Below are 23,227 nucleotides of genomic sequence, written 5' to 3'. Positions count from 1 at the left end.
CACCCTGGGGAACATAGTGAGACCTCTGTCTCTTAAAAAAATGAAAAGGAGGTATTTCAATCATATTCTTATTAGAGGCTTCAAAACAAAAGGTAGAAATAACACAGAATAAGGATGTAGTCCTTTGGTGGATGGGAAAAGAAGATGTGAACAATATAAATTGTCATTAAATATTAACTAAAGCCGGGTGTGGTGGCTCAAGCCTGTATTCCCAGCACTTCGGGAGGCCGAGGCAGGTGGATCATGAGGTCAGGAGTTCGAGACCAGCCTGACCAACACTGTGAAACCCCATCTCTACTAAAAATACAAAAATGAGCCAGGTGTGGTGGTGTGCACCTATAATCCCAGTTACTCAGGAGGCTAAGGGAGGAGAATCGCTTGAACCCAGCAAGAGCAGGTTGCAGTGAGCCAAGATTGCGCCACTGCACTCCAGCCTGGGCGACAGAGTGAGACTCTGTCTCAAAAAAAAAAAAAAAAAAAAAAATTAACTAAAATAAACACACTGCACCAAGAACATTAAAAATAACATCTGGAAGTTTCATATAAGACTTAAAGTAGGCTAGAAACGGTGGCTCACACCTGTAATTCCAGCATTTTGGGAGGCCAAGACAGGCGGATCACTTGAGGTCAGGAGTTCGAGACCAGCCTCGCCAACATGGTGAAATCTGTCTCTACTAAAAATACAAAAACTAGCTGGACATGGTGGCACGTGCCTGTAATCCCAGCTACTCAAGAGGCTGAGGCAGGAGAATTGTTTGAACCTGGCAGGCAGAGGTTGCAGTGAGCCATGATCACACCAATGCACTCCAGCCTAGGTGACAGAGCAAGACTCCACCTCAAAAGATATAAAATAAAATAAAATAAGTAAATAAATAAATAAATGACTTAAAGTAGAAATAAAGGTACAAAGGTGCTCACAATTTTCAGTTACTCTTTACCCCTCAGAGATAATGTCCAAACTCCTTGGTTTAACATTCAAAGCACAGTCTTGCTTCAATCTACCCCTCCAATCCTAATTTATGCTATTTCTCTACATAAACTCTCCTACTCCTGCCAAACTGGCCTTCCCATTTTTCTTTTATTTTTTATTTTTGAGGCAAGGTGTTGCTCTGTCGCCAGGCTGGCTGGAGTGCAGTGGCACCATCATGGTTCTGTGCCTCCCCAGCTCAAGCAATCCTCCCTCTACAGGCATGCACCACCATGCCCAGCTAATTTTTGCATTTTTTGTAGAGACAAGGTTTAGCCATGTTGCAGAAGCTGGTCTCAAACTCCTGAGCTCAAGTGATCCACCTGCCTTTGCCTCCCAAAATGCTAGGATTACAGGCATGAGCCACTGCGCCCGGCCCATTTTTACTTTCAGTTCATCGTCATGTTTCTATATTTATATCCGGCCCCCTCTTATGCCGATGTTCCAATTTCCAAGACCAGACTCAATAAAATCTTCCTTTCCAACCATACAGTATGCACATGGCAATAAATCTCAACTCTGAACTCCCGACACACTGATTTTTTTTTTTTTTGAAATGGAGTTTCACTTTTGTTGCCCAGACTGGAGTGCAATGGCACGATCTCGGCTCACTGCAACCTCTGCCTCCTGGGTTCAAGCGATTGTCCTGCCTCAGCCTCCCGAGTAGCTAGGATTACAGGCACCCCCGACCACACCCAGCTGATTTTTGTATTTTTAGTAGAGACGGGGTTTTGCCATGTTGGCCAGGCTGGTCTCAAACTCGTGACCTCAGGTGATCGGCCCGCCTCAGCCTCCCAAAGTGCTGGGATTACAGGCGTGAGCCACCGAGCCCGGCGAAACTTTTGATACCACCAATTTGAAACCTTTTTTTGTACTTTCATCTTTAATGTCTATATCCTGTCTTTCCGTGTCCTCAAAGGCATAGGGCATCTCTTAGGCCTATGTATCCCCAGCCCCCAAACCATGGCCAAACATAAGCAGCTCTCAATATTTTATCTTTGCTAATATTTGCATTGTCACAAGTTGCTCTATGAATAAGAACATAAGTAAAATCAAAGAATTTTTAAATTAACATTAGGCATACCTAAAATAACAAATATAATTTTTTCCTGAAAGTCACGAGCAGTTTCTAAGTTAGATAGTTTCTTTGTAGTTAAAAAAAAAAAAAAAACTAGACTTTGAAAATCTGTAAGTTCAAGAGCTGGCCAGGAGTGGTGGTTCATGCCTGTAATTCCAGCACTTTGGGAAGCCAAGGCAGGCAGACTGCTTAAGCCCAAGAGTTTAAGATCAGCCTAGGCAACATGGCAAAACTCCATCTCTATCAAAAAAAAAAAACAAAAAACAAAGAAAACAACAACAATAAAAAAATTAGCTGGGCATGGTGGCGCACACCTGTAATCTCAGCTGCTTGGGAGGCTGAAGTGGAAGGATTGATTGAGCCCAGGAGGCAGAGGTTGCAGTGAGCTGTAATTGCACCACTGCACTCCAGCCTGGGTGACAGAGCAAGGTCCTGTCTCAAAACATGTATATTAATATGTATATGGCCAGGTGAAGTGGCTCACATCTATGGACCCAGCACTTTGGGAGGCCAAAGCAGGTGGATCACTTGAGCCCAGGATTTTGAGACCAACCTGGGAAACATGGCAAAACCCTGTCTCTACAGAGAACACGAAAATTATCTGAGTGTGATCACATATGCCTGTAGTCTCAGCTACTCAGGAGGCTGAGGTAGGAGGATCACTTGAGCAGGGAGGTCAACGGGGCAGTAAGCCAAGACTGAGCTACTGCACTCCAGCCTGACCAACAGAATAAGACCCTGTCTCAAAAAATAAATAAAATAAGTTCAACAGCATTACCATATTTTCTATAAAAACGAAATAGATGGGCCAGGTGCAGTGGTTCACACCTGTAATCCCAGCACTTTGGGAGGCCGAAGCAGGTGGATCACCTGAGGTCAGGAGTTTGAGACCAGCCTGGCCAACATGGCAAACCTCATCTCTAACCAAAAATAGAAAAATTAGCCGGGCGTGGTGGCGGGTGCCTGTAATCCCAGCTATTCGGGAGGCTGAGGCAAGAGAACCACTTGAACCCAGAAGGCAGGAGAATCACTTGAACCCGAGATCGGGCCACTGCACTCCAGCTTGGACAACAGAGGAAGACTCTACCTCAAAAAAAAAAAAAAAAAAGAAATAGATTATGCCCATGCATATTAATCAGATTTTAAGAAGTTCAAGTTTTTCAACTCATGTTATTAACACTTATCACTGAGAGCACAGTAAGGAGATTTTAGTGGCAAGAGTGAAGCACACTGGATTTCTATATCCTTCCATAATGGTATAGAGGAGGGGCCAGCAGAATATGACTTTCAGGTCATATTTAGCCTGCTGCCTGTTTGTATAAATAAAAGTTGTATTGGAACAAAGCCATACTCACTTGTTTATATATTATCTATGGCTGCTTTCATGCCACAATGGCAGAGCTGAATAGTTGCCAGAGTCCTCCACAGTCCATGTGGCCCACAAGTCCAGAATATCTGCTATCTAGCCCTTCACAGAAAAACTCTGTCAACCCCTGATAAGCAAGCATATCTACTCTAACGCAAAGCACAGAGAGGAAGCACTGCCTGATAAGGTGAAATTTATGAATTACAAAATACAGTCATGAGCCACATAAAGACCTTTCAGTCAACCATGGTGAAACTCCAGTGGGCCCATGAGATTATAATGGAGCTTTTATACCATATTCTTACTGTACTATTTTTCTATGTTTAGATACACACTTACTATTATGTTACAATTGCCTAGAGTATTCAGTACAGTAACATGCTATACAGGTTTGTAGCCCAGAAGCAAATAGGCTATGCCATATAGCTTAGGAGAGCAGGGGACTATGCCACCTAAGTTTGTGTAAACACACTCTATAATGTTTACACAATGACACTGCCTAATGACACATTTCTCAGAATGTATCCCTCTCATTAAGGACCCATGACTGCACATTAAAAGTCCGAAGGAGGCCAGAAATGTGGTGTCTCAAGCCTGTCAGTCAGTGCTTTGAGAGGGCAAGGAGGGAGGATCACTTGAGGCCAGGAGTTCAAGAACAGCCTGGGTAACATAATGAGACCCTGTCTCTTTAAAAACAAAAAAAGTTGCCAGGCACGGTGGCTCACACCTGTAATCCCAGGACTTTGGGAAGCCGAGGCGAGCGGATCATGAGGTCAGGAGATCGAGACCACCCTGGCCAGCATGGTGAAACCCCATCTCTACTAAAAATACAAAATATTAGCTGGGCATGGTGGTGTGCACCACCAGCTACTCAGGAGGTTAAGGCAGGAGAACTGCTTGAACCTGGGAGGTGGAAGTTCCAGCGAGCTGAGATCGCACCACTGCACTTCGGCCTGGGTGTCAAGAGTGAGACTCCATCTCAAAAAAAGTTCTGGCCGGGCTCAGTGACTCACGCCTGTAATCCCAGCACTTTGGGAGGCCAAGGCGGGTGGATCACTTGAGGTCAGGAGTTCAAGACCAGCCTGGACAACATGGCAAAACCCCATCTCTACTAAAAAGCCAAAAAAATTAGCCAGGCATGGTGGCACGCACCTGTAGTCCTGGCTACTTGGGAAGCCTGACGCAGGAGAATCACTTGAACCCGGGAGGCAGAGGCTGCAGTGAGCTGAGATCATGCCACTGCACTCCAGCCTGGGTGACAGAGCAAGACTCCATATCAAAAAAAGAAAAAAAAAGTTTCAAGGAGAATACATATACTACAAATGTTAACAACTATATCTAAATGAACTCCTCTGACTACAGAGAAGGTCTCTAAGGTAGGAAAAAAAAATATTTCCAACTTTTTATGGGATAAGAATCACATTTCAAGTTTTCGATATTGAGAATTTCTAATTAACGGTATCCCAAATTAATGATATGTATCTAGCAATTCAAAACTCAAAGTAAGGCCAGGTGTGGTGTCTCACACCTATAATCCCAACACTTTGGGAGGCCAAGGTGAGAGGACCACTTGAGCCCAGGAGTTTGGGACCAGCCTGGTCAATACAGGGAGACCCCAATAATAATAATAAATAGCCAGGTGGAGGGATGTACGCCTGTGGTGTCAGCTATTCCAGCGGCTGAAGGCAGAGGATCACTTGAGCCGGGGGGGTCAAGGCTGCAGTGAGCCAAGACTGCGCCACTGCACTTCAGCCTGGGCAACACAGCACGACCCTGTCTAAAAAATAAAAATAATAAGCTGGGCGCAGTGGCTCACACCTGTAATCTCAGCACTTTGGGAGGCCGAGGTGGATGGATCATCTGAGGTCAGGAGTTCGAGACCAGCCTGACCAACATGGTGAAACCCAGTTTCTACTAAAAATACAAAATTAGCTGGGTGTGTTGGTGCATGCCTGTAATCCCAGCTACTCAGAAGGCTGAGGCAGGAGAATTGCTTGAACCTGGGAGGTGGAGGCTGCGGTGAGCCGAGATCACACCATTGCACTCCAGCCTGGGCGACAGAGAAAAACTGCCTCTCAAAAATAATTAATTAATTAATTAATTAATTAAAAAATAAAAATAATAAACTCTAAGTAACAGCTAGAATTCAGGTAAACAAATGAATCACCTCTTTATTAACCAAATAATTTCAGAAATAATGTTGTTAGAAAGTCAGTAAAAAAAAGACCATTTCCTACTTTCTTATTTTCTACAGACTATTTTAATTAACATAGGCGAAAGAATACTAAAACTGGAGTCAGAAGATCTGATGAATTTAAGACTGAACTCTGACACCTATTGGCAATGTGACTTGTGGCTAGGCACTTCACCAAAGTTTATTTCCTCATCTTCAAAACTGGGATGATGCCCTTATCTATCTCAGATGGTATACTGTAAGATAACTGTAAAGTGTAAATTGCTGCAGAGTGTAGGATATCATTATTCTTATCAATTAAAAGGTAGGGTAACTTTTTATCATTTCCTAGGGGCAATGAGACAAGACGCCATATCCATCACATAACAAAATTGACCAAAATGACCTTTTCATCAAAGTAAGTGGGAAATATCAAAGTCATAACTAAAGAGGTAAAACAGACTACCTGCTAACATTATGAAATCTACATGTGTAAAAGACTTAACTAAAAGTAAAAGTAAAAGCCAACTATCAGGCCAGGAGTGGTGGCTCATGCTTGTAATCCCAGCACTTTGGGACGCCAAGGCAGGTGGATTGCTTGAGGTCAGGAGTTCAAGACCAGCCTGACCAACACGGTGAAACCTCGTTTTTACTAAAAATAAAAATTAAAACTTTTTATTTGTTTTATTTTTTGAGACGGAGTCTCGCTCTGTTGCCAGGCTGGAGTGCAGTGGCGTGATCTCAGCTCACTGCAACCCCCGCCTCCTGGGTTCAAGTGATTCTCCTGCCTCAGCCTCCCGAGTAGCTGGGATTACAGGCATGCGCCACCATGCCCAGCTAATTTTTGTATTTTTAGTAGAGACGGGGTTTCACCATGTTGGCCAGGATGGTCTCAATCTCTTGACCTTGTGATCTGCCCACCTTGGCCTTCCAAAGTGTTGGGATTACAGGCATGAGCCACTAAAATCAAAATTTTTTAAAAATTAGCCAGGTGTGGTGGCAGGTGCCCATTGTAATCCCAGCTACTTGGGAGGCTGAGGCAGAAGAATCGCTTGAACCAGCAAGGAGGCAGAGATTGCAGTGAGCCAAGATCCCACCACTGTACCCCAGCCTGGTTGACAGAGCGAGACTCCATCAAAAAAAAAAAAAAGCCAATTATCTTTAAGAGCATTATGAGTAATATAGTGTGCTTCATCCACACACATACATTAATGTATCTAATTCAAGACAATCTAATTAAAAATTACACAATAACATCTAAATATAATATAGTATGCTGAATGGGATCCTGAACAGAAAAAGGACACTAGGTAAAAACTGAGGAAATTGGAATAAAGTATGAACCTTATTTAATGATAATGTATCGATATTAGTTCACAATATTGTAACAAATTGTCATAATTGAAACAAATGTACTATGCTAATATAAGATGTTAATAATATGAAGACTTGATCTTGATGCTGTCTCTGTACCATCATCTCAATTTTTCTGTAAAGCTAAAATTGTTATAAAAAATAAACTCTAGGTTGGGCACAGTGGCTCCCACCTGTGATCCCAGCACTTTGGGAGGCTGAGGCAGGAGGACTGCTTGAGGTCAGGAGTTCATAACCAGCCTGAACAATATAGCAAGACTGTGTCTCTACAAAAATAATAAAAATTTAAGTCTACCTTTTAAATTAAACAAATAATATACTTCTAAATTCAAGTATCTGGGTTTGCAACTTTTTTCAGTAAGAAAAATTATACAAACGTGAGAGCAGCATTTGAACACTGTAATTATCACAATCTCTAACCACCACTGCCTAGAAAAGGGAACGGCTCCCATATGACATTCCAGAACCCATTAACATCTGTTAACACATTATGGTGTTTATCACACTAAAAATATTTTTTCTTTCAGTTCACTGTGATCACAAATGAAACACAGAAACTTCATGAAACAAAATTTCCATAGCTATATTACATTTGCACTAATTTCTGATCAATCGAAGCAAAGGAAATATATTTTCCAGCCAGAATAGTTTAAGAAAAGCTACTTTTTATATTGACTTCCACCTAATAGCAAATCTTTTTTTAGGCTATTAGAAGTAGTAACAGTTGGCTGGGCACGTTGGCTCACGCCTATAATCCCAGCACTTTGGAAGGCCGAGGTGGGCAGATCACGAGGTCAGGAGATCGACGCCATCCTGGCTAACACGATGAAACCCTGTCTCCACTAAAAATACAAAAAATTAGCTGGGCGTGATGGCGAGCGCATGTAATCCCAACCACTCGGGAGGCTGAGGCGGGAGAATGGCGTGAACCCAGGAGGCGGAGCTTGCAGTGAGCCAAGATTGAGCCACTGCACTCCAGTCTGGACAACACAGCGAGACTCCGTCTCAAAAAAAAAAAAAAAAAAAGTAGTAGTAACAGTTGAGCTTGAAGAGTTTTAACTGGTCAGCAGTAAATAAGGGTGCTTAGGAAATAAAAACAGTAATAACTACCACACATTTCAGGCCTACCAGGTGCTAGACACCAACTACGGGCTTTTCATGGATGGTCTCATTTATTCTTCTCATTTATTTATTTATTTTATTTTATTTTTTTGAGATGGACTTTTGCTCTTGCTGCCCAAGCTGGAGTGCCATGGCGCAATCTTGGCTCGCCACAACCTCCGCCTCCTGGATTCAAGCAATTCTCCTCCCTAAGCCTCCCAAGTAGCTGGGATTACAGGCATGCACCACCACGCCTGACTGATTTTGTATTTTTAGTGGAGACGGGGTTTCTCCATGTTGGTCAGGCTGGTCTTGAACTCCTGACCTCAGGTGAGCAGCCCGCCTTGGACTCCAAAAGTGCTGGGATTACAGGCGTGAGCCACTGTGCCCGGCTCTTCTCATTTATTCTATATAACATTCCTGAAATAGTTGTAATAACTATGTTTTGGCCAGCGCAGCAGCTCACACCTGTAATCCCAGTACTTTGGGAGGCCGAGGTTGAGTGGATCACCTGAGGTCGGGAGTTCAAGACCAGCCTGGCCAACATGGTGAAACTCCCATCTCTACTAAAAATACAAAAATGAGCCAGGCATGGTGGCGCATACCTGTAATCCCAACTACTCAGGAGGCTGAGGCAGAAGAATCGCTTGAACTCAGGAAGCATAGGTTGCAGTGAGCCAAGATCTCGCCATTGTACTCCAGCCTGAACATCGCAGCCATTGTACTCCAGCCTGAACATCGCAGCAAGACTTCGTCTCAAAAAAAAAAAAAGTCACTGAATAAATAATAGTTCAAATAGTAAGCACATTTGGGAAAAATCATGATGTTATCTGAGGATTATGTATGGGAAAGATTTTTATATACCGATGCCTACACTTTGGCAGAACTGTTATTTTTTTTATTGTGCACATAATTTTCTTCAGTTTTTTGTTTTTTTTTTTAATTTTAATTTTTATTTTTATTTTTTTTTTGAGATGAAGTCTCACTCTGTCGCCTAGGCTGGAATGCAATGGCACGATCTCGGCTCACTGCAACCTCCGCCTCCCGGGTTCAAGTGATTCTCCTGTCTCAGCCTCCATAGTAGCTGGGATTACAGGCGCCCACCACCACACCTGGCTAATTTTTGTATTTTCAGTAGATATGGGATTTCACCATATTGGCCAGGCTGGTCTCGAACTCCTGACCTCAGGTGATCCGCCTGCCTTGGCCTCCCAAAGTGCTAGGATTACAGGAATGAGTCACTGTGCCCAGCCGTGACTGCCATTTTTTAAATGACCTGCTATAATGTTATCTCTTGCATTTTATCAATCAAATAATTTTAATGTGAGCTTTTTTTTTTTTTTTTTTCCCAGACAGCATCTTGCTCTGTCACCCAGGCTGCAGTACAGTGGCATGATAATGGCTCACTGCAGCCTTGATGTCCCAAGCTCAAGCAATCTTCCCACTTCAGCCTCCCAAGCAGCTGGGACTACAAGCATGTACTACCACATCCAGCTAATGTTTGTATTTTGTGTAGAGATGAGGTTTCACCACATTGCCCAGACTGGTCTCGAACTCCTGAGCTCAAGCAATCTTCTTGCCTCGGCCTCCCAAAGTGCTGGGATTACAGGCATGAGTCACCTTGCCTGGCCTAATGTGGGCATTTTATTTATTTATTTATTTTGAGATGTAGTCTTGCTCTGTCGCCCAGGCTGGAGGGTAGTAGCATGATCTTGGCTCACTGCAACCTCCACCTCCCAGGTTCAAGTGATTCTCCTGCCTCAGCCTCCCAAGTACCTGGGATTACTGGCACCCACCACCACGTCCGGCTAATTTTTGTATTTTTAGTAGAGATAGGGTTTCACCATGTTGGCCAGGCTGGTCTTCAACTCCTGGCCTCAGGTGACCCGCCCAACTAGGCCTCCCAAAGTGCTGGGATTACAGCCATAAGCCACTGCACCCGGCCTAATGTGAGAACTTTAAATTATCCACCACTTTTCAGGGACTTAACCAATCCATACAATAGATGACCGTCTCTTGCAAGTATTTTTTACAAATATCATGTTGAATCACGACAATTTGTTTACATTTACTTACTCCCTTCAGCGCAGGAGCAGTTTCTTGCTCATTTTATGTTTTGTGAAATTACATGATCTAAAAATTGTCAGGCATTAATAATATACTAAAATAATGAGTTCATTCTCATTCCAAAAAATTGACAAGTTCACGTACAGTGGCTCACGCTTATAATCCCAACACTTCGGGAGGCTGAGGCAGGAGGATCACTTGAGCACAGTAGTTCAAGGCCAGCCTGGGCAACATAGTGAGACTCTGTTTCTATAAAAAAATTTAAAAATTAGCTGGGTATGGCATGCACCTGGAGTCCCAGGTACCTGGGAGGTTGAGGTAGGAGGACTGCTTGAGCCTGGGAGGTCAAGGCTACAGTGAGCTGTACTCCAGTCTAGGAGACAAAGCAAGACCCTGTCTCAAAAAAAAAAAAGAACAGACAAGCATAATATGCTTTACTTAACACACTTCCTTCACTCATTCATTCAACAGATGTTAATTATTAAATACCTCCTATGTGCTAAGCACTGATGAACAAGACAGGCAAGGTCTGATCTTGACAGAGGGCATATTACCTTAGGGATACTGAAGGATACACAATATATTAGGGATACATGACTTTTCAGTGCCAATTTCTACTAGTTTTCACAAACTACACTTCTATACATTCTGTTTTTAGAGCCCTGTGTCCACTCCTTTCATTGGCCAGTTAAATCACACTTAGGTATCAGGGTGTAGCTCAAACCAAGTACAGTCCCTTGACTCAGATATTTCCTCATTTGGGTTCATCTCTCCCACAGCACTTTATATTGTTTGCAACAAAATGTTGTTTTTACAACAAAACTCCAAGTTTCCTGAAGTAGGGACATTGTCATGCCGGTATCCCCATTACTTAGCACAGTGACTGGCATTTAGCAGGTGCTGAATGAATGTTTGAATTTATAATTAATTTTAAAAATGACTGACTGATAAAGAGCAATGCTCCAATTAGGAATCAGTCAAGCTGCTACTTAGTTCCAAAATTATTAGAAAACATTATTAGAAAACTGTAATTAAGGCTGGGCATGGTAGCTCACACCTATAATCACAGCACTTTGGGAGGCCCAAGTGGGAGGATCGCCTGAGGCCAGGAATTCAAAAGACCAGCCTGGACAACATAGAGAGACTCCATATTTATGGAAAAAAAATTTAGGAAATTAGCTAGGCGTGGTGGCATGCACCTGTAGTCCTAGGTTCTCAGGAGGCTGATATTAGAACACTGCTTGAGCCCATGAGTTTGAGGCTGCTGTGAGCTGTGATGGTCCCACTGCTCTTCATCTCAGGCAAGAGCGAGGCCCTGTCTCAAAACAAAAAAACCTGCAACTAAATTTAGTTGAAAATATCTTCTCACATTCCAATGAGCATATCTGAAATTTGTTTGTGTGTTTTGAGACAGGGTCTCACTCTGTTCTCCAGGCTAGAGTGCAATGGTGCACTCTCGGCTCACTGCAACCTCCACCTCCCAGGCTCAAGCAATTCTCCTGCCTCAGCGTACTGAGTAGCTGGGACTACAGGTGTACACCATCACGCTCGGCTAATTTTCGTATTTTTTGTAGAGATGGGGTTTCACCATGTTGCTCAGGCTGGTCTCAAACTCCTGAGCTCAAGTGATCCACCTGTGTAATCCCAAAGTGCTGGGATTACAGGTGTAACATTTTTATTAAAGACTGGAAAGATATTTCTTCAAAATTAGGCAGTAAATATTTAATGAGAAAAAATTTGAAACAAGTGACATTTTAGTATCTTTAGTCAGTATTATTTGGTTTTTCATATGTTTTGTTTTGTTTTGAACTCTGGCCTACAGAATAGTTGGTATATTTGAAGCAAGAGTGAAACACTGTAGAAAAAAGAAAGGGCTTACTACCAACTAACCTTGCCTGGCACAAGTACAAGGAATTGAAAGGCAAATTACTTTGAAAATACAGGTAATATAAGGCCAGATAGTATTCACAGTTCAAATCAACACAACAACAGACTTCTTGTGACAACAACAGAATTCTGGAAGATGTCAAAAGTAAACGAAATCCAAACAGATTATTGATTTTACCCTCAATACACTAATTTTCCAGAGCTAAAGAAGACAGAGTAACTACAAAAATAATTAAACTCATTCATAATAAATGGTTTGTGGGTTAAGCTCGGATTTTATTATACAACTCAACTGAGACAATATCAATACACATGAATAGCTAATATGCATTATTTAGGAAATACTAATGTTCCATGACTATTCCAATTCAAAACCCTTGACTTTTTATATAACTTGAAATGATTACTAATGAAATTTGCAATGTTAAACAAGATTAAGTTTGTCTTTTTATTTTTTCTTTTGAGACAGAGTCTCACTCTGTCCCCCAGGCTACAGTGCAGTGGCTAGATCACAGCTTACTGAAACCTCGACCTCCTCGGGCTCAGGTGATCATCCTACCTCCTCAGCCTCCCGTCGAGCAAGCTGGGACTACACGCATGCGCCACCATGCCCAACTAACTCTTGTATTTTTTGCAGAAACAGGGTTTTGCCACGTTGGCCAGGCTGGCCTCAAACTCCTGGGCTCAAGCAATCCACCCAGCTCGGTCTCCCAAAGTGCTGGGACTACAGGCCTGAGTCACCATGCCTGGCAACAAGATTAAGTTTGAAAGGCATTAAGTTAAATAAGTAATGGTACACTCAAACCATGTAGAAAGATGTCCATTGAAAAAATAAACAATTTAGGTTGGGCGTGGTGGCTTACGCCTGTAATCCCAGCATTTTGGGAGACCCAGGTGGGTGGATCACCTGAGGTCAGGAGTTCAAGACCAGCCTGGCCAGCACAGGGAAACCCCCTCTCTACTAAAAATACAAAAATCAGCCAGGCATGGTGGCAGGCTCCTGTAATCCAAGGTACTTGGGAGGCTGAGGCAGAAGAATCACTTGAAGCCAGGAGGCAGAGGTTGCAGTGAGCCGAGATCACACTATTGCACTCCAGCCTGGGTGACAAGATGTCTCAAAGAAAAAATTTTTTTTAATTTAAAAATTGAAAAAAATTAAAACAAAAAACAGCAACAACAACAAAAAAGAAAGATGTCCATCAGACATCATTAAGTGAAAAGAGCAAACTGCAAAACAATATGCATAAGATCCCAGAGGCAGTCTAGGAGTTAAACGCTGGAGCAAGAGTACCTGGGCTCGAGTCTCAGGTTTGCCACTCCCTAGCTGTGCAATCTTTAGCTAGTTACTTTACTTCTCTATGACTCAGTTTCTTCATCTGCAAACACATATACCAGAACCTACTTCATAGGGTATGTTCACAGGTTTTGGAAAGTTAAATGAATTAAAATGAATAAAGTGGCCAGGCGCAGTGGCTCACGTCTATAATTCCAGCACTTTGAGAGGCCAAGGTGGATGGATCACCTTAGGTTGGGGGTTCAAGACCAGCCTGACCAACATAGAGAAACCCGTCTCTATTAAAAATACAAAATTAGCTGGGCGTGGTGGTGCACGCCTGTAATCCCAGCTACTCGGGAGGCTGAGGCAGGAGAATCGCTTGAACCCAGGAGGCAGAGGTTGCAGTGAGCCAAGATTGCACCATTGCACTCCAACCTGGGCAACAAGAGTGAAACTCCATCTCAAAAAAAAAAAAAAAAAAAAATGTACAAAGCACTTATTATATATCATGTCAATTATAATTTTGGGGGAAAATAATTCAAATCAAATGGTAAGTGCGTGCATATGTGAGAAAGAAAACCCTTCTTTTTTTTCCATTGTTTTTAGGTTTTTTTTAAAAAACAAAGAACAGGCCGCAGATAGTGGCTCACATCTGTAGTCCCAACACTTTGAGAGGCCGAGGCTGGCAGATCACTTTAGGTCAGGAGTTCAAGACCAGGCTCGCCAACATGGTGAAACCCCGTCCCTACTAAAAATACAAAAATTAGCTGGACGTGGTGGCGTGAGCCTGTAATCACAGCTACTTGGGAGGCTGAGGCAGGAAAATCGCTGGAACCGGGGAGGCAGAGGTTGCAGTGAGCCAAGATTGCACCACTGCATTCCAGCCTGGCCAAGTGCAGGCTCCTGAGCTCAAGTGACGGAGCGCTACTCCGTCTTAAGATAATAATAATAATAAATAAATAAAAAGAAAAAACAAAGAACATTTATTACTTAAGTAGTTTTTTTTTAAAAAAAGAAAAGCACCTCAGCCTTAGCGCCATTTTCTTGGAAACCTCTGCGCCATGACAACCAAGTGGAGGAAGAAGTGAATATGCAAAAGAAGAAAGATGAGGCAGAGGTCCAAGAAAACCGCTAGCTTGTTGCACCGTAGAGGCCACAGGAGCAGAAACATGGAATGCCAGATGCTGGGGATGCTGGTACAAGTTGTGGGGCTGCGTGCTACTGTCTAGAGCTTGTCTCAATGGATCTAGAACTTAATCGCCCTCTGATCACCGATCACCTGAGACCCACCTCCCTCATAACCAAAACTGCCCATGTTGGTCCTCTGCCCTGGACCTGTGACATTCTGCACTATTTCTGTGTTTCCTTATGGCCAAGTATAACATCCATACAATAAATCACCTCTTCTGCAGTCTTAGCTGAAGAATTAAAAAAAAAAAAAAAAAAAAAGAAAAACAATAAAAATTTGGCACCAAGCTCTTCCCTGCTGAAGATCTACTAGTGCAATTACTGAAACACTCAAGACGAGACAAATTCTGTAAAAATGAGAAAATTTTCAAGTGCCACAAAAAGGGCATAGTACTTAACTTCAAAATAAGACATAGTTCAACAATAACAAGCTACACACTAATAAGCAGAACTGCAATGGCATTAAAATTATACCCCATTATTTCCCAGAGGAAACAAATAACATAGAAGTATCCAACCAATCTAGAAATGGGTGCCTATCTGCAACTTTCACAATTAGATAAACCTCCATTAATTGTATGAGTGTGAAATTAAATACCACCAAATCTAATTTAATAATCTCTAATGACAACTCAGTAAGATATATATAAATCTGGAGATCAAGATAAACCAAGTAACTAAGAACAATCTAAAATCCTTAGAATACTGTAAACTTAGAGGAAGTTTTCACAACCCCCATGCTTTGAGGAAGCTTTGGTTCCCTGGATAAACTTAGCTGCTTCCATAAATACAGCGGGTACACAAAACAACCGAATGAAGGAGCAGAAAGAGAACTTTGAGCCTCAGCTGCATTTTTGCTGAGCTGTAATACTGGTAAAGCCTGTTTCAAGATCCAAGAGTCCACCCTCAAAATTAAAGAATGTAAACAGAAGGCTGTCATGTACATTTCATCACATTTACCAGAGTGGTGTTTCACAAAAATTATACATATTCATTATCAAACTTCAAACAGCGTTACTATCATTACTGTGGTTCTACCCAAAAGAAACCTCCTAGTCAACAATATTATCCAGTTTGTTAAAATAGGTTTTCAAAAAGAAATCAATCATTAAGATGTCTCTATAGAATTATGGAATTCATAATTTCAAATAATGTGCATAATGCCTAAGAAAAAGAGAACGAATCCAGTAAATGTCAGCTATTACCATTACTATTATCATGGTAATGTTTTCAAACTAAGGAACAGAAACTTATTCATGGAGAGGCCTTAATAAGAAGTTACTTTATCAGAATCCAAGTTGGCCTATCACAGCCTGCAACAGTTAGATATTAAAAGGACTTTGTTTTAGAGGAATCAAAGTTAGATTCCTTGGGTTCCAAAGGAGTTAGTAAAGATGAAATAATCTCTGCATAAAGAATTAATGCATTTTTGGCTGGGCGCGGAGGCTCACGCCTGTAATCCCAGCACTTTGGGAGGCCGAGGCGGGTGGATCACGAGGTCAGGAGTTCAAGACCAGCCTGGCCAAGATGGTGAAACCCCTTCTCTATTAAAAATAAAGAAATTAACCAGGCAGGGTGGCAGGCGCCTGTAATCCCAGCTACTCGGGTGGCTGAGGCGAGAGAATCGCTTGAACCCAGGTAGCAGAGGTTGAAGTGAGCTGAGATCACACCACTGCACTTCAGCCTGGGGGACAGAGTGAAACTCCATCTCAAAAAAAAGAATTAATGTAGTTTTTCCAAAGTTTTTCTGGTACAGAAATCTGTATTTTTAAACATTTGGCAATTCAGCCTTAAATGTTATAACTTTTAGACCTAATGCATTTTTGTAAAGTAGTCAAGATAATGGAAGTAAGTAAATATAAATAACACAAGTAAAACAAAGGGATAGATTAGAATTCTGCATTAGAAAGTGAAAGGAGGGCCAGGTGCGGTGGGTAAGCCCAGCACTCGAGGTAGGTGGATCACTTGAGGTCAGGAGTTCAAGACTAGCATGGCTAACACGATGAAACAATGTCTCTACTAAAAATACAAAAATTAGCCGGGTGTGGTGGTGGGTGCCTGTAATCCCAGCTACTTGGGAGGCTGAGGCAGGAGAATCGCTTGAACCCGGGAGGCAGAGGTTGCAGTGAGCCAAGATCAGGTCACTGCACTCCAGCCTGGGAAACAGAGCAAGAGTCCGTCTCAAAAAATAAAAAATTTTAAAAAAGTTAATCTAAGTCCAAAAAATGTAAGTATTTGTTAAAATTAAGATTGTCTGGTGGGATAATACTACACTCTGATCCTAGGAAAAAGGAAAAAGGCTAATATGCCTTGACTAATTTTGTTTTGTCTTTTTTCTGATAGAAAAACCATGTGGGTTTAATCCTTCCAAAGATTCACAGAAAATAAATAACAACACATAAATTGGTAAGGAAAAAAAAGAACTAAACACGTCTGACAACATGCTTTCTACTAGTCTCCAGCGTGGGTGTACCGGCATTATAAGGGAGCAAGACCAAGCAAGCACCTTTTCGGACAGACATCTTAGATTAACAAACAGACAGTATCTGTTTATACACTTACAAGAGTATATTTAAAGCCTATATTTTTTAAATGGCTTACAAAAAAGGTATATAAAAACATAATTTTGGCCACATACACAAAGAGTATTAGAATTAAATTATACTTTTATGCTCCTTCTTTCAGACACAAGCATTTATCAGGTATCTGGTTCATCTTCAAACTCAAAAAAAAAATTATAGAAACCCCTATGAAGTCTGTTAAGTCCTTTACTCAACCATTATTTTATTTTATTTTTTTTTGAGATGGAGTTTCACTCTTGTTGCCCAGGCTGGAGTGCAATGGCACGATCTCAGCTCATCGCAACCTCTGCCTCCCACTCCCAGGTTCAAGCGATTCTCCTGCCTCAGCCTCCTGCCTCAGCTGGGATTACAGGCATGTGCCACTACACCTGGCTAATTTTCTACTTTTACTAGAAACGGGGTTTCTCCATGTTGGTCACGCTGGTCTCAAACTCCTGACCTCAGGTGATCCACCCACCTCAGCCTCCCAAAGTGCTGGGATTACAGGCGTGAGCCACTGCACCCGGCCTCAACCATTCACTTATATATATATTAAATATTAGAAACTGAAGTATCAAGATATTCACCACTTCCTCTGACCACTGTATTACACAGTTTTAAACTGGGTTTCAGCTTTGAAACAAAAAATAACCACCCTTCTGAAATGTTTTTACAAAATCATAATACATATTGAAACATATCCAGAAAAGTTAGAAAATATAGGTAAGCATAAAGAAGGAAAGATCCTTTTGTTTTTGTTTTTTTGAGACAGACTCTAGCTCTGTCACCGAGGCTGGAGTGCAGGGGCACAATCTCAGCTCACTGCACACTCTGCCTCCCAGGTTCAAGCAATTCTCCTGCCTCAGCCTCCCAAGTAGCTGGGACTACAGGTGTGCGCCACCATGCCCAGCTAATTTTTTTATTTTTAGTAGAGACGGGGTTTCTCCATGTTGCCCAGGCTGGACTCAAACTCCTGACCTCAAGTGATTCACCCACCTCGGCCTCCCAAAGTGCTAGGATTACAGAGATGAGCCACCATGCCTGGCCAGCAGTAAAGTTAAACTGACTATAATCTTAGTTACCAGAAATCAAACAGCTAGGTGCCTAAAACTTATTCTAAAATGTGTATACAGTAAAAAAATTGTTGGTCCTAGTTCCTTTACAAATTAAAACATCTGCCCAGGCATGGTGGCTTACGCCTATCCCAGCACTTCCAGAGGCCAAGACGGGCAGATCACTTGAGAGCAGGAGTTCAAGACCAGCCTGGCCAACATGGTAAAATCCCGTCTCTACCAAAAATAAAAAAAATTAGCCGGACATGGTGGCAGGCACCTGTAATCCCAGCTACCAGGGAGGCTGAGGCAGGAGAATCACCTGAACCTGGAAGGCAGAGGTTGCAGTAAGCAGAGATCACGCCACTGTACTCCAGCCTGGGCAACAGAGCGAGACTCTGTCTCAAAAAAAAAGCCAGGCACAGTGGCTCATGCCTGTAATCCCAGCACTGCGGAAGGCTGAGGCAGGTGGATCACCAGAGGTCAGGAGCTCAAGACCAGCCTAGCCAACATGGTGAAGCCTTGTCTCTACTAAAAATACAAAAAGTTAGCAGGGTGTGGTAGCACCTGTAATCCCAGCTACTAGGGAGGCTGAGGTTCAGTGAGCCGAGATGGCGCCACTGCACTCCAGCCTGGGCGACAGAACGAGACTCCAACTCAAAAAAAAAAAAACAAACAACAAGAACAAAAACTAAAATATCTTGAAAAGGATTACTTAAGGAGTTAAAGTTGAAAATAATTCTATGCAAGCACAAGTTTAGGCAGTTCAAGTGTAAAAAATACGTAACTGAAATCCTTCTTGCTTAACAGAAAATTAACTCCAGAGAAGGAAATATGTATGACAAAAAAACAGCCTCCAAAAAGTTGAAGGAAAAAAAAATACTCAACTAAACATTTGAAAATTATTTTTTCAAGTACTAGTCTGTCCAAAGCAAATAAGAAGGACTCAGCTGGGCAAAGTAGCATGCTCCTGTATTCCCAGCTACTCAGGAGGCTGAGGCAGGAGGATCGCTCTGTTCAGGCCAGGAGTTTGAGGCTGCAGTGAGCTATGATGGCACCACTGCACTCTGACAACAGAGTGAGAATATGTCTTAAGAAAAAAGGATTCCACTTATATAAAAATTAAAAACTGTAGCTGTATGCAAACTTAAAAAAATAATTATCTTAAAAAATTATTTTTAAATCATACTTTACCTTTGAGATTCCTAGAATGTATAACCAACTCTCTCCAGTACACTTACTCCTAAAGAAAAAAAAAAGGAAAAAGGAAAAAATAATAAACTGAATGTCTTATCACTGGAATGTACCTACTTTCGCTATTAAACTATCTACAAACATTACAAGTAGCTGGGCGCAGTGGCTCATGCCTGCAATCCCAGTACTTTGGGAGGCCGAGGCAGATGAACTACTTGAACTCAGGAGTTCAAGACCAGTGTGGGCACCTCTACAAAAAATACAAAACTTGTATTTAAAACTCGTCTGGTCAAACAAAAATAAAATACAAAATACAAAAGTTAGCCAAGCATGGTGTCATGTGCCTGTGGTCCCAGCAACTCAGAAGACTGAGGCAGAGGTGGAGGCTGCAGTGAGCTGTGATAGCGCCACTGCACTCCAGCCTGCATGACAGACCAAGACCTTGTCTCGAAAACAAAAAAAAGAAACCAATATTAGGGGTAATTATTCCAAATAAACTAATTAAACTGAAGCATACATTTACAGAGCAGCAAGTTTTGTATTGTTAGTTGCACCAACAAAAGATCAGTACATATTGTCACAATTTCCAGAATGCCATGATCAGGTAGTGTTACCATGTAAGGTAATAAGAACTATGTGCCATCACTGGAGACCAGCTCACAAACCCTCAGTGGAGCCAGCTGCGTAAAGTGAGAAGTGACAACATTCTGACGGTGGCTAAGAAAGCCCCAGTAGAATAAAGTTCTTGTTTTTGGGGGGGGTTTTGTTTGTTTGTTGTTTTTTTTTTTTGAGATAGAGTTTTGTCCTTGTTGCCCAAGCTGGAGTGCAGTGGCATGATCTCGGCTCATTGCAACCCCAGCCTCCTGGGTTCAAGAGATTCTCCTGCCTCAGCCTCCTGAGTAGCTGGGATTACAGGTGTGAGCCACCACGCCCAGCTAATTTTTTGTATTTTTAGTAGAGATGGGATTTCATCATGTTGGCCAGGCTGGTCTCAAACTCCTGACCTCAGGTGATCCACCCACCTCGGTCTCCCAAAATGCAGGGATCACAGGTGTGAGCCACTGTGCCTGGCCGAATAAAGTTTATTTTAAAGTCTAGCAGCTAGGCATAGTGGCTCACACCTGTAATCCCAAAGATTTGGGAAGTCAAGGTGGGAGGATTGCTTGAGCCCAGGAGTTTGAGACCAGCCTGGGGAACATAGGGAGATCCTGTCTCCCCAATAAAAAAAATTTTTTTTAATTGGTCAGGCATGGTAGCTCACCCCTGTAATCCCAGCACTTTGGAAGGCCGAAGCGGGCAGTTCACCTGAGGTCAGGAGTTCAAGACCAGCCTGATCAACGTGGTGAAACCCCATCTCTACTAAAAATACAAAATTAGCTGGGCATGGTGACACATGCCTGTAATCCCAGCTACTCAGGAGGCTGAGGCAGGAGAATCAGAAGGCAGAAACTGCGATGAGCTGAGATTGTGCCATTGTACTCCAGCCTGGGCGACAAGAGTGAAACTCCATCTCAAAAAATAAAAATTAAAATTAATTAACCGGGTGTGGTAGCACATCCCAATCTACTCAGGAGACTGAAGTGGGAGGACAGCTTGAGCCCAGGAGGTCGAGGCTGCAATGATCCCTGATAGCGCAACTGAACTCCAGCCTAGACAACAGAGCAAGACCTTGTCTCAAAATTCAAATTCCTAGGCTCAAGTAATCTGACCATCTTGGATTCCCAAAGTAAAATGTGCATCTTCTATATGTAAAGTAAACATGGCAAAATGTTAACAGCAAATCTAGGTGAAGGGTATATGAATGTTTACTGAACCACTCTTCTGTAGGCTTACAATTTTTCAAAGAGTTGCAAAAACAATATTTAAAAGTTATGGATTACAAAAAAACAAAGCCTGCCGGGTACAGTGGCTCATGCCTGTAATCCCAGCCCTTTGGGAGGCCGAGGCAGGCGGATCACTTTAGGTCAGGAGTTCAAGACCAGGCTTGCCAACATGGTGAAACCCCATCTCTACTAAAAATACAAAAAATTAGCCAGGTGTGGTGGCACGTGCCCATAGTACCAGTTACTCAGGAGGCTGAGGCAGGAGAATCTCTTGAACCCAGGAGGGGGAAGTTGCAGTGACTTGAGATGGCGCCACTGCACTCCAGCCTGGACCACAGAGCAAGACTCTGTCTCAAAAAACAAACAAAAAGAAAAAAACAAAACGAACAGCAGAAAATAGGGAAAGATACAAAGAATAATTTAGCATGTATATTCTGCCTCCCAGAATTAACTGTTAATTGTCACAGTAGTGTCTAGTCTCAAAAAAAATTATAGATATCCTCAAAAGAAATTATAGATAACGGGCTGGGCGCGGTGGCTCACGCCTGTAATCCCAGCACTTTGGGAGGCCGAGGCAGGTGGATCACAAGGTCAGGAGATTGAGACCATTCTGGCTAACACAGTGAAACCCCGTCTCTACTAAATATACAAAAAATTAGCTGGGCATGGTGGCGGGCACCTGTAGTCCCAGCTACTTGGGAGGCTGAGGCAGGAGAATGGCGTGAACCCGGGAGGCAGAGCTTGCAGTGAGCCAAGATTGCGCCACTGCACTCCAGCCTGAGCAACAGGGCGAGACTCCGCCTAAAAAAAAAAAATAAAATAAAATAAAATAAAAATTAGCCTGGCATAGTGGCGCATGCCTATAATCCCAGCTGCTCAGGAAGCTGAGGCAGGAGAAACGCTGGAACCCGGAAGGCGGAGATTGCAGTGAGCCGAGATCCCGCATTTGCACTCCAGCCTGGGCAACAAGAGCAAAACTCCGTCTCAAAAATAAATAAATAAATAAATTATACAGATCATCCCCTTTGCCACTACCTCCCATTTGTATTCCCTTATAGACGTGAAATTATAGAGTATGCCTATTTTCAACTTTACTAAGGGCTGCAAATACTGTCTCCAAAAGCAGCTATACCAGTTTACACTCAACCAACAGTTTTTTTTCTCCTCCCAACAGTAACCGGTAGCAGTTTCTTTTTTTTTTTTTTTTTTTTATAAATTTTTTCTTTTTTAATAGAGACAGGGGTCTCACTTTGTGGCCCAGGCTGGTCTTGAACTCCCGGGTTCAAGGACTCAAGTGGCCCTCAATCTCCAAAAGTGCTAAAATTATAGGCATGAGCTACCACATCTGGCCAGTAGTTTCAAAATTACCATTTTTGCTACATCTTCACCAACATTTGATATCGCCAGACATGAAATTTTTTTTTTGGCCGGGCGCGGTGGCTCACACTTGTAATCCCAGCACTTTGGGAGGAGGCCGAGGTGGGCAGATCACGAGGTCAGGATATCGAGACCATCCTGGCTAACACGGTGAAACCCCGCCTCTACTAAAAATACAAAAAATTAGCCAGGCGTGGGAGCAGGCGCCTGTAGTCCCAGATACTCTGGAGGCTGAGGCAGGAGAATGGTGTCAACCCGGGAGGCGGAGCTTGCGGTGAGCCGAGATCGCGCCACTGCACTCCAGCCAGGGCGACAGAGCCAGACTCCGCCTCGAAAAAAGGAGTCTGGCTCTGTCGCCCTGGCTGGAGTGCAGTGGCGCGATCTCGGCTCACTGCAAGCTCCGCCTCCCGGGTTCAAGGGATTCTCCTGCCTCAGCCTCCCAAGTAGCTGGGATTACAGACATGCGCCACCACACCTGGCTAATTTTTTATTTTTAGTAGAGACGAGGTTTTGCCATGTTGGCCAGCCTGGTCTCGAACTCATGACCTCAGATGATCCGCCCATCTCGGCCTCCCAAAGTGCTGGGATTACAGACGTAAGCCACTGCACCCAGCCCAGACATGAAAATTTTTTTATCAATCTGAGGTGAAAAACATTAGATTTTTTATCAATCTGAAGTATCAATCTGATACATTTTCACTTATTTTGGCTTTCACTTCCTTGATTACTAATCAGTTACACTG

General features: G+C 42.7%; 1 protein-coding gene across 14 annotated transcripts in view; it reads right to left on the bottom strand.

Moving 5' to 3' along the window:
* Window positions 1-23,227, bottom strand: part of GAPVD1 (GTPase activating protein and VPS9 domains 1) — a 109,828-nt gene that overhangs the window by 80,528 nt on the left and 6,073 nt on the right. For 6 of the 14 annotated variants that reach the window (XM_024252248.3, XM_024252252.3, XM_024252246.3 and 3 more), the window contains exon 2: window positions 19,285-19,333. The exons of the other annotated variants lie outside the window; for them this stretch is intronic. The gene's annotated coding sequence lies outside the window, so the exon portion shown is untranslated. The remainder of the gene's footprint in view (window positions 1-19,284; window positions 19,334-23,227) is intronic. 14 annotated transcript variants of the gene reach the window in all.

The sequence above is a fragment of the Pongo abelii genome, chromosome 13 (assembly GCF_028885655.2).
Source record: "Pongo abelii isolate AG06213 chromosome 13, NHGRI_mPonAbe1-v2.0_pri, whole genome shotgun sequence".
NCBI classification, from domain to species: Eukaryota; Metazoa; Chordata; class Mammalia; order Primates; family Hominidae; genus Pongo; species Pongo abelii.
The sequence above is the reverse complement of the archived record's forward strand: the minus strand, read 5'-3'. Positions and strand labels throughout refer to the sequence as shown.